This window comes from Micromys minutus (assembly GCF_963924665.1).
Source record: "Micromys minutus genome assembly, chromosome: 1".
Taxonomy (NCBI): domain Eukaryota; kingdom Metazoa; phylum Chordata; class Mammalia; order Rodentia; family Muridae; genus Micromys; species Micromys minutus.
In genome coordinates, this window is record NC_137969.1 from 193907160 (window position 1) to 193913159 (window position 6000).

Here is a 6000-nt window from a genome sequence, read left to right on the forward strand (position 1 = left end):
GCACAGGGGAAGATTTCATGAAGAAAGAACCAATGGCTTATGCTCTAAAATAAACAATTACAAATGGGATCTCAAAAAATGGAAAGCTTCTGGAAGTCAAAGGACACGGACAATAGTACAAAATAACAACCAACTGATTGGAAAAAATGATCTTAACTATTACTATATCTAATTGAAAGTTAATATCAAATATATACAAAAAACTCAAGAAGTTAAACTCCAGTGAACCAAATAATTCTATTAAAAAAGAGGTACATAAACACCACATCAGATAGAGGCCTAATATCCAAGGTGTACAAGGAACTCAAAAAGGTAGACACCAGAGAATCAAATAACCCTATTAAAAAATGGGGTACAGAGCTAAACAAAACATTTTCAGTTGAGGAACACCGAATGGCCAAGAAACATCTGAGGAAGTGCTCCACATCCTTAGCCATCAGGGAAATGCAAATCAAAACAACCCTGAGATTCCACCTCACACCAGTCAAATTGGCCAAGATCCAAAACTCAGATGACAGCAGATGCTGGCGAGGCTGCCAGGCTGCAGAGAATGAGGAACACTTCTTCACTGTTGGTGGGGTTGCAAGCTAATACAACCACTCTGGAAATCTGTCTGGTGATAACTCAGAAAATTGGATATAGTACTACCTGAAGACCCAGCTATTCCACTTCTGGGCATATACCCCAGAGACACTTTAATACACAACAAAGATATATGCACCAAAATGTTCATAGCAACTCTATTTATAATAGCCAGAAACTGGAAGGAACCCAGATGTCCTTCAGAAGATGAATGGATACAAAAATTGTGGTACATATACACAATGGAATACTACTCAGCCACCAGAAACAATGACTTAACCAAATTCTTAAGAAAATGGCTGCATCTAGAGAATATCATCCTGAGTGAGATAACCCAGTCACAAAAGAACAGACATAATATGCAGTCACTGATAGTGGGATGCTAACCCCAGAGGCTTGCACTCCCCCAGAAACAACTCACAGACTGTATGAAGTCCAAGAAATAAAGAAAACAAAAGAAAACAAAAATATTTACAAAACAAGAAAACTTTAACTATTTCCATGTTACATTTTGTTTTACATGTACTTTAGCTCATTGTAACTATTAAGTTTTCAAGGCATACAATCAAACCTTGAAAAAAATCAAGTACTGACTAAAAAATATATTCATATAGTTTTATATAAAAATTATGTTAAAATCTGAAAAGAAGTACTGACAAAAAAATGTATAATTTTAAGCAAAATATTTTTAAAATCTGTACATTTATCTTTGTTTTGTAAAATAAAGTTGTTTAAAAAAAAGAGGTACAGATAAAAAAAATCTCCACTGAGGAATATTAAATATCTGAGAATAATTTTTAAAATTATTCAACATTCTTAGTCATCATAAAAATATAGCATAGCTAAAATAATATTAAAACTTCAATAATAAAACTTCCAGAACTATATCTACCCCTAATTAGAAGCTGTGCTTAAGAGCTATAATAATATAAATCACAAGAAATTGACATTAAAAAATTAATATACATTTATCAGCCAGGAACCTGCCTACACTGAAATGGGCTGAAGCAGGAGAGAACATTGGACTAAGGTCATAAGAATTATGATTTCTTGCTATTTGGCTCAGTAAATATGCTGAGTGCTGAAAATTATGGTATTCAGTGGTATCATAAATATGTTTGACCTAAAAAGGTTCCCCTCTAGAGCCATACCAGTTCCTCCCTGGAGACTTGCTCCTAATAAAGAGACATTGCCAAGGGTCACTAGAGCCTCACTGGAAAAATCCCAATATCAATATCTTGACCGCACCTACTGCTCTGAATGTCAAAAAGATTGCAGATGACACAGACCAGCAGAAGACAAAAGATAGAAATCTACCAAACAACCTTCTAATCTTTTTAAGCTCAAAGTACAGAGATCCTGATCGGCCTCCTAACCATGTGTACTGCAAGGTGAGGTCCAGTACTCATCCCAAACTGACATGCCTTAACATCAAACTTGGATCCCACTAGGAACAAGTAAGACTAAATCTCAGCTCTACCATTAGTTGTACTCGTGGATTTATGTATAGCCAAGACTGGCACCAAGATAGCCTCCCTGGCATTGCAAAGTAAACATTATAATGACCTGAAACAAGGAATAGATACTCAAATAGAAAGACTAGTAAAAGCTATCTCTCACCTCCAAGAATCTCTAGACACACTGGCAGTTGTAAGACTACAAAACAGAAGAGACCTAGATCTGTTATTCATACAACAAAGAGGACTTTGTGTAACCCTCAAAGAAGAATACTATTTCTATGTTAACCATTCAGGAGTAATCAGAGAATCAATAGCCAAAGTTAGGAAGGGCTTGGATAAATGTGTGTGTGTGTGTGTGTGTGTGTGTGTGAGAGAGAGAGAGAGAGAGAGAGAGAGAGAGAGAGAGAGAGAGAGAGAGAGAGAGAGAGAGAGTCTGAAGGATGGATGTTCGAATCTTGGTCTTGACTTACACTTCCCCTTGATTAAATACTCTAATGTCAACTGTACTGGGGCCATTTCCTATCCTGCTTCTAGTTCTTACTTATTGTCCTTGCATGCTAAGCATATCAGTCTGATTTATGAAAAAGAACATTAGAACTATTCAGCTTATGGTCATGAGTAGTTACTATCATTCCCTACTAAACCTAGACAATGAATATTAGGAGCTGCAGTAAGACCCATAATTATATATTTTAGTTACTAGAGAAATGAGGAAATGTGAGAGCAGATTAAGTTCATCTTGGGTTTAGACTCTATTATAGAAAACATGGTCTAAGGTTGAACACAAGTTAATCCCCAAGCCCAAACCTGCACCTAATATTGGTTTTCAGGTCACTCCCTAACAACTACCATTCAGAAAGAAAGCAAAAGTTACACTTGTACATAAAGATATTTACTTATTAAAGTTGAAAGATTATGGTTTGGCTCCCAATACCAGCCAATCATTTTAAAGGGCAACAGAATTTTTAAAAGCCCCCCTATTAAATGTTTGTCAAGCTGGATTCCCCATTGCTTGTTTGTTTGCCTCTATAAATTTTTGCTTGAAGCTAGACTCAGGGCATCTTCACCCTCTCATCCTGCTGCATCAGTGACAAGAGTACTTTCCTAGTTCAAGCATGAATAAAGATTCATGTATATTACATTGGGGTTTGTTCCTCAGTATCCTATGGGGACTTGAGAAAGAGCATAACAGGAAGAATTGAACAGAAACAAGAGGCTAGTTAAGAGCAGCATGGGAAAGTGGTAACTTAAGAAAGCATCAGATAAAGGGCAAGAAAGTGAACTGATTCAGGGAAGGCAATATTACTATGACATTTTCCTGTGACAACTTGCAAGAAAAGACAGAATGAGCCAGAGAATGAAAATTAGCTTAAACATTAGAACTGATTGCCATATTTTGGATATTTTAGAAATTTGTATCTCTCTAATCCTAAACAATATAGGGCTAATATCCAAAATATGCAAAGAACACAAGATGTTAGACTTGAGAATAATGAATAACCCTACTAAAAATTGGGTACAGAGATTAACAGAGATTATCAACTGGCAGACAAACACTTAAAGAACAGTCCAACATTCTTAGTCACCAGAAAAATGCAAATCAAAACAACCCTGAGACTCCATCTCATACAAGTCAGAAAGGCTAAGATCAAAAACTTAGGCAATAGCAGATGCTGGTGAAAATGTTGAGAAAAACCAACACTCCTACTTTGCTGTTGGGACTGCAAGCTGGTACTTTAGACATGAATCTTATGGTTCCTCAGAAAATTGGCAGTACTTGTACCTGAAGACAAAACTATATCACTACTGGCCATATATTCAAGAGGTGCTCCAACATACAACAAGGAAACATGCTCCACTATGTTTATAGCAGCATTTGTATAATAACCAGAAGTTGGAAAAAACCCAGGTGTCCCTCAAGAGAAGAATGGATACAGAAAATGTGGTACATTTACACAATGGAGTACTATTCAGCTATTAAAAACAATGACCTCATGAAATTCACAGGCAAAAGAAAAGAAATATTATCCTGAGTGAAGTAACCCAGACACAAAATAACACACATAGTATTTACAAACTGGTAAGTGGATATCATCCCAAAAGCTCACAATACCCAGAATACAACCCATTGACTATTTGAAGCTGAGGAGGAAGAAAGACCAGGGTGTGGATGCCTCAGTCCAGCATTGAAGGGGGGTGGGATAATCACATGAGATGCAGGCAGAGGGGATCTGGGAGGGAGATAGGAGTGGGAAGTAATAAGGATGACAGTATCAGGTACTGGGGTGGACAAGAGAGAGTTATAGTGTTAGGAAATCAAATAAAAGTATGATTTTCTTTTAAACTGAATAAACCCATTGCATAAAAAGAAAACAAAATAAAAAATAACTATTTATAGTTTTTTTTCTAAAGTACAATTACTTCTCTAAAATCAGATTATTTTGGAATATTTATATACAGCAATAGAACTAAACAGAGAATTCAGAGCAGGGGAGTCACAAGTGGCTGAGAAGCACTTAAAGAAATATTCACATCCTTATTGACAAGTCAAATGCAAATTTAAACTACCCTGAAATTTCACCTTACACCATTAGAATGACTACGATAAAAAACTCAGGTGATGGGATTTCAATGCATGCTATCATACCTCTAAAAGAATTAAGTTCTGACAAAAATATTCATATAGTGTTATGCCAAAATGCCTTTAAAAATCTGTATATGTATCCCTCTGTTTTAAAAAATAAAGTTGTAAGAAAATAAGAAAAAAATTGAAGCAAATAAAAAAAAATGACAGGTGACAGCACATGCTGGTGAGGATGAAGAGAAATAGAAACACTACATCTTTTCTGGTGGGATTTCAAACTGGTACAACCACTCTGGAAATCTGGCAGTTCCTCAGAAAATTGGAAATAGAACTACCTGAAGATCTAGCTATGCCATTCCTGAGTATATACCCAAATGATGTCCCACCATGCCACAGAGACTTATGTTCGAATTTGTACTGGGGGGGGGGGAGGACTGAAGCCCTGGAGGCTAGCAGAAAGAATAGAAACAACAACCTTGGGAGGTGGAGGAACCCTCTAGAATGTAGCAGAAAGCTGGGAGGTGAGAGACTCTTAGGACTCAAAAGACCTTGGATGAAGTGCTCTAGATTTGGGAGGGGGGACTTGTCACTTTCACTTCCAGTGGAGGAAAAGGATATCAAGTGGAGAGATATAGTTTGCATCCCACTCAAAAGCTGTGACTCAGTAGTGTTTCTCTCTGAAGACACTTCTGGGACAAAACTGGAGCAGAGCATGAGAGAAAAAAGGCCCAGTGAAATTCCCAAATTGGGATCCAGCTCAAGTGGATGCCTAGGACCCTAGCACTGTGACTGCTTCTAAGGTGTGCTTGCAGAGACCTGCCTAACATGGATGCCATTCAAGAGATCCAACAAGAAGCTAAGTCAGATGCAGATTGGTTCACCCAACCAATGAATGAAAACTGGAGATGCCTGTGATGGAATTGGTGAAAAGCTGGAAGAAGCTGAGGTGAAGGGCGACCCATGGGAAGACCAGCTGTTTCAACTGACCAGGACATTCGAGATCTCTCAGACACTAAGCCAACAATGAGGAAGTACACACAAGCTGTTAGGAGGGCTCCAAACATACAACAGTGGACTGCAGCCTCTGGACACAGTGAGAGAAGATTCACCTAATCCTCAAGAGAATTGAAGCTCTAGGGAGTGGGAAAGACTAGTGGTGTGGGAGTGTGTGAATGAGGGACATCCTCTTGGAGATGGATGTGTGGGGAAGAAGGTGTGGGATGGGGAGTGATCTGGGGACAGGCTGGGAGGAGCATGAAGTCTGGACAGTAAAAGGGATTAAGGAATAATGTTAAAAAATAGTTTCAGTGTCCCTGGTTTAATGTGGAGATCTTTGATGCACTTGCAATTTAGCTTTGTACAAGGAGGTAAGAA